General features: G+C 52.9%; 1 long non-coding RNA gene across 1 annotated transcript; it reads right to left on the bottom strand.

Moving 5' to 3' along the window:
• Window positions 1-840: 840 nt before the first annotated feature.
• On the bottom strand, window positions 841-4859 carry LOC131280478 (uncharacterized). The gene is made up of 2 exons (XR_009188094.1): window positions 4357-4859; window positions 841-3302 (listed from the first exon to the last, which is right to left on the bottom strand). It is a non-coding gene; the product is annotated as an uncharacterized lncRNA (long non-coding RNA).
• Between the last annotated feature and the right edge of the window lie 8279 nt (window positions 4860-13138).

Genomic DNA, 13138 nt, shown 5'->3' with positions numbered 1-13138 from the left:
TTGATACATATTCATAAACATACAATTCATCCGAAGTGTACAATGATATTTGCTATAATCACATAGTTGTGTTCATCACTTCAATCATTATTAGAGCATTTTCATTATTTCAATAACAATAATAAACAAAAACAGACAAACAAGAATATTCCTCACCTCTCAATCTCTCTATGCTTCCCCCACTGTATATAGTTGCTGTTCCTGGCAATTCCATACAAAATGTATAATCAATGGATTTTAGTAAAATTACAATGTCGTATATTCATCATCTCAAAAATTTTAGAACAATTTCATTACTCCAAAAAGCAAGATTCTGTACCCTTTAGCATTCCTTCCTCGGACCTAATCTCGGCACTTAATCTTATTGAGGCTTCCTTGTATGTGACACATTGCTTCTCTTACAGTTTTCAAGATTCTCCCTTTACTTTTGGTATTCAGCAGTTTAGTACATGCTTTTACATGTGTCTATTGGGTTTATTCTGTTTGGAGTTTGCTGAGCTTCTTAGATGTTTATATTCTTGTCTTATTAAATTTGAGAAGTTTCAGCCATTATTTCTTTGAATATTCTCTCTGTCCCTTTCTCTATTTCCTCTCTTCTGGACTCCCAAAGTGCATTTATTGTTAAGCTTGATGGTGTCCCATAGGTTTACCAGGCTCTGTCCACTTTTTTCTTTCTGCTCCTCAGACCAAAGGATTTCAACCATCTCATCTTCAAGTTCACTGATTTTTTCTTCTCCCAGCTCCAATCTGCTGTTGAATCTCTTTAAGGAATTTTTTTTCTGTTACTGTTGTCTTCAGCTCTGTTGGGTTCCTTTTTAAGATTTCTATGTCTTTATATTCTTTTTGGGTTTATCTATTGTTTTCCTCATTTTCTTTAGTTCTTTTTTTTTAAAGATTTATTTTATTTATTTCTCTTCCCTTCCCCCCCATTGTCTGCTTTCTGTGTCCATTTGCTTTGTGTTCTTCTGTGTCCACTTGCATTATCAGGTGGCACTGGGAAACTGCGTCTCTTTTTTTGTTGCATCATCTTGCCGCATCATCTCTCCATGTGTGCAGCACCACTCCTGGACAGGCTGCACTTTTTCACATGGGGCAGTTCTTCTTGTGGGGTGCACTCCTTGTGCATGGGGCACTCCTACATGGGGCACCTCTGCATGGCATGGCACGGCACTCCTTGCGCATGGCAGCACTGCGCGTGGGCCAGCTCACCACACGGGTCAGGAGGCCCTGGGGAACGAACCCTGGTCCCTCCATATGGCAGGCAGGTGCTCTATCAGTTCACCCATGTCTGCTTCCCTTTCTTTAGTTCTTGACCCATGTTTTCTTTGGCTCTTTGAATATATTAAGGACCATTAATTTTTTTTTAATTAAAGTACATTTTTGAGGCACCATGGCCTGGGATTGACCCTGGGACCTCATGTGGGAAGCCGACACTCAACCACTAAGGCACATCAGCACCCCAGGACCAGTTTTTAGAAAAGTATTTGTCTGGTATGTCTCAGGCCAGGTCCTCCTCATTAATGGGTTCTTATGCTTTGCCCTGCTCTTTTGCATGGGCTATCATTTCCTGTTTCTTCATTATTTTGTAATTTTTTGTTTCAACCTGGGCATCTTGACAGTTAAACGTGTTATATCTGGAATTTAGATGCTGAGGCATCTGTTCCTTAGGCTCATGTCCAGCTAGTATTATGGCAGATTTTCTCGAATGCCAGGATCTTACAAAATTTTTTTTTACAAAAGGAAAATAAAGAAATAAAAAGCACTTTTCCAGTATTTGCAGATTGGCCTTGCAAGTGCTCTCCTTCAGAGTTTAGCCACACAGTGGCTTAGAGACTTGCTTGAAACAAAAGCCTCAGGCCTCCCCAGTCTGTCCTGGGCATGCACGCATGGTGCCATGAGGCCCCCTGATTACACGGGTCCCAGGGCCCCTTCCCCTGGGCAGCTGCACTTCTGCATGTCCCACAGACCGCAATGCCTTGCCCCAGGCAGCTGCAACTTACTGTTCTCCAACAGGGTTCTGCAGGGAGTCTGGTGAGCAGGGCTCTGGGATGGCGAGCTTGCACTGAGTGTTCTGGACCAGTCCCCCAGCTGCCACCAGACACACATGCCCCCAGCAAGCACCGAGAGCCAGAACCAGGGACCCGCTGGGAGCAAGGGCCAGCTCTGCCCGAGCCCGCAAGGGGATGGTGGGCGCCTGCAAGGGCACACGAGAGTGGTTTCCTACCGTTTTAAGCAGAATCTTCCCTGATTCCACACTCACCTCGTTACTGCAACCCTGGGTCTGTTTTCTGGAGCTTTTAGAGAGATGCCTCTGCCAGTCGTTGTTCATCGCTCAAAGCTTCTGAGCGGGGCGGAGCCCTGCCGTGCCTCCCACCGCCTTGGTTGGGGAGCAGTCGTGATCCGTTTTAATGGGCTGGTTTCATCCTATTAGTCTTCATCAGAATTTCTGGAATATAGGCTTTTCCTGACTACTTTTATAATATTTTGTAAAGTTTCAAAAAAGTTTTTCAATTATATTTTAAATGTAACTGTATGGAATTTCTAGATCGATTTAGAAATAGTTGGTATTTTTAGAATGCCGTACCTTCAAATACAAGATCAAGACTCAATTCCACACACGTAGCTCTTTGTGCTCCTCAGTGGCCGCTCAGTTCCTTTCTTAGATGGTCTTATGTATTTCTTTTCTTTCTTCTTTTTTTTAGGAGGTCCTGGGAATTGAACCCAGGACCTTGTACATGGGGAACAGGGGCTCACCACTGAGCTACACCTGCTCCCCTTATGCATTTCTTGTTGATTGATTCCTGGGCATTTTATCTTTTTGGTGGCTGCTGTTACTGGCATCTTTTCTCTTATCTGATTTTCTGTCTTTCCGTTTGCTTGCATTTAGACAAACAATGGCTGTACCGCATATTGATTTTGTAATTAGCCATGTTCCGTCTTCTCTCGCTGTTTCTCGTTTTCTCAGTGGGTTCTCTTGGGGTTCCCAGGACCAAAAAAACTACCTGCAAACAGCAAAAGGCTGCTCCGGTCGCCTCGTGCACTCGCCTCTCGTGCGGCTCTTCTCCCCCTGCCCTGAGTGGGCACCTCCAGGGCTCGCTTACGCGGAGCAGAGGTGGTGGAGCTGGACCCTTCCTCTCCTGAGCTCAGGGAGCAGCTTCTACTCCCACCTTCAAGCCCACCAATAACCAAACAGAAGACAGGAGGAGGCACCTCTTCCTTGCGGTAACGTCGAGAAACCGCAAGTGCGACAAGAAGGAAGTGGGCAGAGCACAGTGATGGTGAATTCCCTGCCCCTTCTTGACCTACGACAAATGAGGAAGACAAAAATAAATGAAGGTGGTGTTTGAAATACACGGTAACGTCTCTACTCAGCAAACGGAACCACTTCCACTTGCTGCCCACCAGCCCCTCACTGTGGACTGCCCCCAGGGAAGGGGCCCGCGCGGGCTCTTTACCTCCCTCCCTAGGTCGCGGGTGGTGGTTGTGTTGCTGTTTCTAAATCGGTACTCTGTATAACATTTTCCTCCACAACCTACTCCTCCTGCCCCCATACATTTGCTCCCTGCTCAGCCTCCTTGCCTGGACTTTCCCTCTTCTCTCACCTTCTCTCAGGTGTTTGTTTTACAAGGAGCCCTCAAGGCTTCTCACTCCCCTGCTTGAAATTCTCCTCCCAGACTGTGGAGAGTGTAGCTGCAATGAGGCTCTGCAGGCTGACTGCTGAGGTTTAGGCTCCAGCTGTACCACTCGCTGTGCCCTTGACCTGTAACTTCTCTGCCTGTAAGTTTCCTCATCGTTAAAAGGGGCTGTCTATACTGCTGTTTATAATGCTTACTGACCCCCCACACCTGCCTCAGGTCTACCTCAGCCCTGCCCTTCCCACCTGTCCCAGGAAGCTGGACCCTGCCTCTCCCACCTCTCCCAGGGGGCAGGTCCCTGCCCTTCCCACCTCTCCCAGGGGGCAGGTCCCTGCCTCTCCCACCTGTCCCAGGAGGCTGGACCCTGCCCTTCCCACCTGTCCCAGGGGACAGGTCCCTGCCCTTCCCACCTGTCCCAGGGGATTGGTCCCTACCCTTCCCACCTGTCCCAGGAGGCTGGACCCTGCCCTTCCCACCTCTCCCAGGGGACAGGTCCCTGCCTCTCCCACCTCTCCCAGGGGGCAGGTCCCTGCCTCTCCCACCTGTCCCAGGGGGCAGGTCCCTGCCCTTCCCACCTGTCCCAGGAGGCTGTTCCCTGCCCTTCCCACCTGTCCCAGGGAGCTAGTCCCTGCCCTGCTTTGTCTGAGCTCTGGCCATCTGACCTCCAGAGAACTTGGCTAACAGGACACACTAGCAGGAGGTCAGGAGGTGGGGACCACACCTGGGTTCTCCTGGCCGTCTGTCCTGCGGGCGGCTGCTCCTCCACAGCGGCAGCTTTCAGGGGCTCGGGCAGCTGCTTCCGTTCGGCCCCAGCTCCAGGGGGCGGCAGCCCCCCTCCCCGCCCCTGTGCCGGGTGCCTCACGGCCCGTAGTTCTGACTGACGGCCTTTCTGCCGTTTCCACGGGCGCACTCTAACGGTCCGCGGGCATCGGGTGCTCCTCCCACGTGAAGGGCGAGCTGCTGCTCCTCGACCTGCCCATCCTGGCACAGGTGCACCAGCTGGCACTGCCGCGTGACCACCCGTGACTTACACAGCCGCCGTCCTGGTGGGCCCGAGGGGCGCGCAGCGCAGCCCAGGCTCTGCTGTAAACTGACCCATGGCTCCCGATGCGCTGCTGCAGGGAGTCGCCTGTCTGCCTCGGAGCTCACCTTCGGCTGCTGCTGTTCAAAGCGGCTCCTGCTTTGCTGTGCAGCCCTGGAAGAGGTGGTGCCTGGCAGTGAGGCTGCGGCCGTGAGTCACCTGAGAGGAGGATCTGCCCTGAGTCACCTGACGGGGGAGGACCTGCCGTGAGTCACCTGAGAGGAGGACAACTGCCCTGAGTCACCTGACGGGGGAGGACCTGCCGTGAGTCACCTGACGGGGGAGGACGCCTGCCGTGAGTCACTTGAGAGGAGGACGCCTGCCCTGAGATACCTGAAGGAGGAGGACTCCTGCCCTGAGTCACCTGAGAGGAGGACAACTGCCCTGAGTCACCTGAGAGGAGGGAGGACAACTGCCCTGAGTCACCTGAGAGGAGGACGCCTGCTGAGTCACCTGAGAGGAGGACCTGCCCTGAGTCACCTGAGAGGAGGACGCCTGCTGAGTCACCTGAGAGGAGGAGGACCTGCCCTGAGTCACCTGAGAGGAGGACGCCTGCTGTGAGTCACCTGAGAGGAGGACCTGCCCTGAGTCACCTGAGGGAGGACGCCTGCTGAGTCACCTGAGAGGAGGACACCTGCTGTGATTGTCACAATGTGAGGTGGGAGAGTGGGAGGGGTGGGCTTAACAAGCTGTGATGCTTCAGAAAAGCTTCAAATGCACGAAGAGTCAGATTTGGCTATTTCTGGCAGGATGAGGATTTTAGGCAGAGGGGCAGCAGGAAATCCCCTCCCTCTTGATTTTCTTCTTTTTTGCTGGATATGGCAGATAACTGCCCTTTAATGAACTGGGCTTCTCAGAAAACCCAATTCTTCAGTTTGATGTTTATGCCTCTCATAGCTTGAATGTACCACATATCATAAATTATCTGTATTTGCAGCAAAATCTTGGGTGCCCAAGGAAGAGTCTGCACAAATCAGGAGTCACAGCCGCGCGTTCTGACCGCGCATCCTGCTACCTGCCGTGCAGGTGAGCAGGGGAAGCCAGGCAAGGCAGTGCCCGTGGGCGGACGGAGTCTTCCAAGGACAAGAGCCTTCTCCTTTCTGGTGTGTATCTTGTTCCCTCTTTAACGGCCAAATGCTGGTCTGGGTTGGCCTGCGGTTTCCTCACTGACCCGCTGTGTGAGGCAGAGGAGCGCGCCGTGAGGAAACGAGCTGCTGGCTCCGTGGGCCGCGGGGAGATACAGGGTTTTAACCCGAGAGTGAGTTGCTCCCTGGAGAAGGCACGTATATTGTTGGGGATTTTTTGAGAAAGGATTTAACAAATGGTTTTCAAGATATGCCTAGTTTTGTTTGAAAGCACCAACATAAAACAGTATTTGGGACTTAGAACAATGATCTAAAAATAGCTGGTATACTGGAGTCCCTTTTGAAAAAAAACCGCTAAGGAATAATTTGTTCATTTCATTCTGAACATTCAAAATTGAAACCAATTCAGGAAACTAACAGCCTGTGCTCAGAAAGAAATCTCAGGGCTCTGGGGGCAGGCCCTGGAGACCTCATCAGGCTGCCGTGACAGCCCTGCATGCTTGAGCCCGTCTCCCGGCGAGTGGAGATGCAGACGCGTTGACCAGCCACTTGCACGGTTCAAACACAGCTGGCACACCTCAGTCTGCAGAGCAAAAGGCTTTTTGAAATGCCGTGCGCTGATGTGATTGCACCTCAGAGGCGCAGCAGCCCGAAAGGCTCAACCTCTGGTCGGTTCATCAGAACCCTGACGGGGGTCCCCAGGGGCTCCGGGCTCTATCCCAGCGAGCTCGGCCCTGCCCTGCTGGGGGAGACGAGCTCCTCGCCCGGCCGCCAGAGGGAGGGCCCCTGCGGGGAGGCTGCTCCTGTCAGGAGCGCCGGGTGGGGTGTGAGCCCGGGGTCCCCGGGGGCTGAGAGGCAGGTGTGCCCGCTGAGGGCCCTGCCCGCCGGCGTCTGCCTCCAGCTGGGGTTCGCAGCTGCCCGCCGGGAGCATGGGCGGCCAGTGTGGCCCTGGTGTGTCCTGCGGGCAGCGCCGTGCGGGGCCCCTGCTGGCCCGGGGACTGGGCTGAACGCTGCAGGAATGGCTCTGAGGGACCGAAGTAGAGGACGATTAATTCAGTCCTGAAGGGATTTGAAATCGAATTAGCCGAATCCAGCATGGAGGCGTAAGGAGGAAAAACAAATCTTGAGTTAAAACAGCAGTTTTCTAAGGAGATTAGGTCGTATTAAATGAAAGATATTTTATTTGGCAGAGAACCCTGGTGGATTTGCATATGCAAATGTTGGCCAGATGCTGGATGTGGGAGTTGTGATCGAGTCGCTCTACCAGTGAGGTTTGTAGGGGGGTTCTGGAAGGGAGGGGGGCAGGGGGTGGGAGGGAGGAGGGAGAGGAGCCAGGCAGGAGAGGGAGGGCTCCCACGGCAGGGGCCAGAGCGCCCATGCTGGCCCCGGGCTGGAGGCCAGTTGAGTTGCCCGTTTCGCTGTGTTGTGATGTAGACACGGTCTCCGCCTCCTAATTATTCAACAATGTCTGTTGAATGCATATCTGCAAGTACAAGTAGACAGAGTCCTTGCAGAACCCACGCATACACCACAGGCACACGCCCACACATGTACATACAAGCACAGATGCCCACGTGCACGCGTGTGTATATATGCACATGTACACCTACACACATGCTCACACATGCATGCACATGCACACATCCACATGGATAACAAACACACGCACCTGTGTTTACGTTGATACATACACATGCACCTTCAATGCATTTATATAGATATGTGTACACACACATATACACCTAAACACACAGACCCACATAAACATGCATACACACTGTGCACACCCACGTGAACATATACATACACATGAGTACATGAACACATGTGTACACGTGTGCATGCTCACGTGAACATAAACATACACACGCGTATATACTTACAATAGACCTCCCTGTACATGCACACATATACACATGTGCACACACATACACACAGACACATATCCCTGCACATGCATACACTCATACACACCTGAGTACACGCACAGACATGCCTCTGCACATGCACGATACACACATTTACTTGCATGCATGCATACACGTAAATTTGGAGGGACTGAGTTCCAATTCGGGATCAATACGTTACAAAACAGCAAGCAGTTAGATGTTTTTGAAACTTTGATGTAAATCTCCTCTGTTTTCCAAGCTTCTAGCAAAACCTGTCATTCCACGGGGTCTCACGAGTGGATGGAGTTCAGAGCTGGAGAGGACAGAGCACAAACGCCCCCCAAGGGTCCCCCGACTCTGGCGGCAGCTCAGAACTGGCAGCGGGTGGGGTCTCAGGCACGCTTAGGTGGATCCTAGTGGGCAGATGGCCTCTAGCTGGAAAAAGGAATTGAAACTGCCCTGAGCGCAGGAGAACCGTCAGGAAAGGCAGGAGGAGAGAGGAGAGCTGGACGGGTCATTCGAGCTGGGGCAGATGGAACAGTTTCTTCAAAGAGTTAGACCTTGTGTTAGTCAGCCAAGGGACACTGATGCAAAATATCAGAAACTGGCTGGTTTTTATAAAGAGTATTTATCTGGGGTAGGAGCTTACAGGTTCCAAGCCATAAAGCATAAGTTACTTCCCTCACCAAAGTCTGTTGCCACACGTTGGAGCAAGACGGCTGCTGACGTCTGCCAGGGCTCGGGCTTCCTGGGTTCCTCTGGGCTCAGCTCCAGCTTCAGCATCAAACTCCAACATCAGAAACCCTCCCCTCTGTCCTTTGCCACGTCTTTTATCTGTGGGTCCCCACCCACCAAGGCATGGGGACTCAACGCCCTACTGGCACAAGAGGTTTACATAACTACTTGATCAAGTAAACCTATGACTCCAATACAATCTAATATGCCCAGAGGAGAAGATCAGGTTACAAACATAATCCAGTATTTCCTTTTGGAATTCATCAATATTATCAAACTGCTACAGACCTTGATCTGCATCTCAGGAAAGAAGTGGATTTCTGAGAGGGGGTCCTATCCATTTGCCAGGGCCCTCTGACCTCATTTTATCTTAAATATGCTCATCTGGCTCCTGGATCACGTCAAGCACGACGCAGAGATGGACAGAGGTGCGCAGGGCATGGTGAGAAGTGACGCGGACGAGCTCTGTGGATCACACAAGCTGTCAGCTTTAGCTCCGGTGCATAACACATGTCAACACGTGCACGGCAATCAAGGAAAAAGATGCAGTTTGTTTTGTACCAAATATTCAGGAAAATGGTACATGAGTAAGCCCTTCATCCCTGAGGCATTTAGAGAAGAGCGCTTGATCGCTGCATTTCTAATAAGCCATTAATAGCCACCAGCTGCTGAATGCCCACCCTGCCGTGCACTTTAGAGGCCAAGGTGCTGAGCGCATTTCAATGTAATCTAATATTTACTGCAACCTGACGGGCAGCAGCGTCACCCGTTTCATGGGTAAAGGACCCGAGGTCCAAGGCTTGGGCTTGTCAAGCTCACGCCAAGTGCCCTTGGAAGGAGGCGCTGTGAAGGGGCCCGCTACCTGGCACGCACGCACACCTGTGTTCACGCCCGGGCGGCCCACCACGACTCGAGTGGGCAGGGGCACAGACCCTACGCGGGCGCGGTGCCACCGCTGAAGGCGGCAGCCACTTACCGCGTCACGCGACAGGCGAGGCCGCCGACGCCGCAGCCGCAGAGTGCTCGGCCTCCAGGCCCCGCCCGCACCTCTGGACGTGGCCCTTACTCAGGAGGCGAGCTGGGCAGTGAATGCACGACAAAGCGTGAAGCCAGCGACATGGCAGCGAAGGGCGAGCCAGGCCCGACCGGCACACTCGTTGTTTCTCGCAGTCCAATCCCACGCACCATCATAAATTATGATGTGCAATTTTATCGAGCTCCACGCAACAGAGAGGTAAAAACACAACACAAGACGGAAAGAAGCAAGGTAGGCCAGCAGGAGGGGCCCGCTTTACTGCTCGCCCACGGGATGCAGCTGTTCCGATACCTTCTGGCGTGCTTACTCAGAAGCCATAAACCAGCTGGCAAGGCACTAGCCCTTTTATTGGGGCTACAGTTAGAAAACTGCGTGAGTAGAATCAACACACAATGGGCATGTTTGACTCTTTGGGGAAGTAAAGCAAGAGATGGACTAAATGTGGAAATAAACAAAACTGGAACAAAATACAGCTGGCATTAGAAAGCTCCTGCGGCTGGTACAAATGTCACAGGGAAAGGTGAAAGCTAAAAAGTTACTTACTTTTTTCTATAAAATCAGCTTTTTCAAGAGTCTCCATTTCCTCTTGAGCTTGGGTGTTGGCAGCAGGGACGACTCTGCGAGCACGTGGAGCCGGTGCCGTTTTCTGTGCTTCCCCAGGGGGATCCTGTTCAAGTCTCTGGGGTCCCCAAGGAGAGCAGCGTTGAGGGGTGTCGGCCCCGGGGGCGGTTTCCAGCCCCCTGGCCTCGCGGGCGGGTGTCAGCACCAGCTGTGGCAGGATGCACGGCCACCGCACCAAGCCACGGGCACTGCCCCAAGACACAGGCATCACCTAGCCACAGGCACTGCCCCAAGCCACGGGCACAGCTCTGCATCACAGCCACAGCTATCACCAAGCCACGGGCACTGCCCCAAGACTCAGGCACGGCTCTGCACCACAGCCACAGCCACTGCACCGAGCCCCAGGCATGGCCCCATGCCGTGTTCTGAATCGCTAGCAGAGGCCCGCGTGCCCTGTGCTCTTACAGGGATTACGAAAGAGACGGCCCCTGGGCTCTAAGGGAGTGCAGGGCCAAAGGGTGGTTTCAGCTCACTCTGTGGCTGGGCTGTGAGTTTGTTTTCACAGAACTTGACCGTGGACTTAGGTTTGCAAAGTTTTCCTTTCTTGACATTTTGTGTATGGGTATGTCCACCCCCCGCTTGCCGCCCCTCTCCCCCCTGCCCCCTCTCCTCCCTCTCCCCCCACACCTGCCCCTCCTCCTGCCCCCCACCTGCTCCCCTCCCACCTGCCCCCCCAGCCTGCCCCTCCGACCTCCCCTCCCGCTCCTTGGCCTTATGGGGAGGCCGCCCCACCCTCGAGGGAGCACGTCCGTCTGCCCATCACAGTCAGGAGCGCGGCAGACCCTTCAGAGGGCGAGGCCCAGAGCTGGGCTCTGCGCGGCGGGCCCTTCCTGTTGGAGAGCGCGGCGGGCAGCGGCCTGCAAACAGGGCCCTGGGGTCTTGTCGCCCTGTCCTCCCGCTCCTCTGTGCACGGCCAGCCCTGTGCCGGAGGCGCGCCTGCAGGACAGGCAGCTCCGCGCCTCAGCAGCTGCGCCCAGGCCTGAGCTCAGTGCCCCCATGAGTCACGGCAGGTGGGGTCGCCGTGCGGCCCCCGTTCCTGAGGCCTGGAGTTCCTGGGCCCACCCAGGGTTATTTAAGGGCGACATTTCTGAGGCTTGGCAGGGGAAGCCGGGGTGTGTGTCCACCGCTCTGGCCATCTCCCAAGGGTCCACCCCCCTCCGGCCATGCCCAGAGGGTCCCGCTGCCTTACGCGCTTATTTGCATTGGGGCCTCTTCCAACCTGGGACTCCCCGGGAACCTCGGCCCCCATCCTGGCCACCTCCCCCCTTCCAATCCGGAACTTTCCGGGTATGTCACTTGTCCTCTGGCAGGTGCGCGGAGACCGCGTTGGAGGCGAAGGTACGGACTCGCCTGCCAGGCTGGCTGGCGCCCTGGTGCACGGGGAGGCGGCTCAGCAGGGCCCGGTGTGCTCTGCCCTGCTCTCCCGTCTTCTCATCTTGAGGAGCCCCTGTAAGTAATTTTTGTTGTGATTTCTTTCCTTCAAGGAGGCTTTCCATTTCCCGTTTCTGTGGCCCGGGGAGGGGCAGCTCCCAGGCTGGAAGTGGAAGGGAGCGGCGGGAGCGCTGCCTCCTGGGGCCAGGGCCCCGTTTCCTCCGTGTTTCATCCTCTGTCTGGGTAAGAGTGTTCAGGTATTGTGCCCTTACGATGCTACCGTAACTAAAGAATTTTAAAGGCTGCAATGCACTGGAAGCATGGTTTAAAAATTCCTTATTGTAACTAACTTCCTCTGTTTCCGAGGTGTGGAGTTACTTGTGATGATCAAAATAGGTTGGATTCTTAGAGGACACCTTCAACTCAGAACACTCTTATATATGAATTATGTGTAATATAATGTCATTTCTAAAGAAAAATTCACATTTCCATTTCATGCTCTTAATTCATTTATTCGGCACCTGCTCTGTGCGGCACCTTATGTCTAGAACTCTGGGTGTGTCAGACAACCCAGGTCAGAGCCCAAGCTCTCGAGGAGCTTGATTAGTCTTTTAGATTAAAATATGATGCAGAAATTAAACTACAAATATATTAAATATGTATTTTTTCAAATTTTTTCACCCAAAATGATTTCAGATACCCAGGATCCGAGATACTATTGATCACATCCCCTTCTTTATCATTCACTAATATGTATTGAGCAAATGTGTGGAAGATGAGCACCTACTCTTTCAAGGAATCCCGACACTTTGCAGAATTGAGTTTTGATGACCATTTTGATAGATAATAAAGATAGTGAAATGTTTGTTTGGGTTATCAAACAAAATGACGGCTTCTTCTGCCAGTAAAATAGTTTTAGGCTGGTATTATAGAAAATTTTGGTTTAAATCAAGCAATAGGCTTTTAGCTCCTTGCATTTAGACACTAAACCAGGCATGGGGAATTAAAATAAGCTACTTGCCTGAACTCAAGGAGTGGGAGAAAGGGGCGACGCAGGCTGGTTACAGCACTAGGAATAGAGGTGGGCTGGGGTGGGTGGGAGAGCCGCCTGTCAACTGGGGAGGCCCCGAGATGACTAAGAGGATGACGCTTTAGAGGAGGGACGGGGCGGGGATGGAGTCAGTGTCGAGAGAGAGTGGAGCCTGTTGTAATAGAGGATGAGTGCGTGTGCCTGCGTGTTTGTGTGCGCACATGTGCACACTTGTGCACGCATGGACATGGCCATGTGAACGTGTGCTTGTGCACGTGCATGTGTGCACATGCATGTGAGTATGCACACATGCTTTGTGAGTGTGTGCCCTTGTGTGTGCGTGCTCATGTGGGCACTTGTGTGCATGCATGTGTGTACATGTGTGTGCAGTCCTTTTGAATTGGCAGCTGAGCTAGGGTTCTCACTTGAACCACAGATCATGGACAGACCTTCTGGTCACTGCCTTGGTTCTCTCGGGATGGAGATGACCAGTATCACTCCAGAAGCAGAGAGAAGTCGGCTCACTCCTTACACGGTTGGGGGTCACGGGGCACAGCTCAAGATGATGAGCGCCCGCTAAAAAAGCTGGGGGCAGCCGAGGCGAACGAAGATAATTGTAGACGGAGAGCCCTTGGGATGAAAAGTGAGTTTTTAA

The sequence above is a fragment of the Dasypus novemcinctus genome, chromosome 11 (genome assembly GCF_030445035.2).
Source record: "Dasypus novemcinctus isolate mDasNov1 chromosome 11, mDasNov1.1.hap2, whole genome shotgun sequence".
Lineage (NCBI taxonomy): Eukaryota > Metazoa > Chordata > Mammalia > Cingulata > Dasypodidae > Dasypus > Dasypus novemcinctus.
This window is presented reverse-complemented; position numbering and strand designations above follow the sequence as displayed.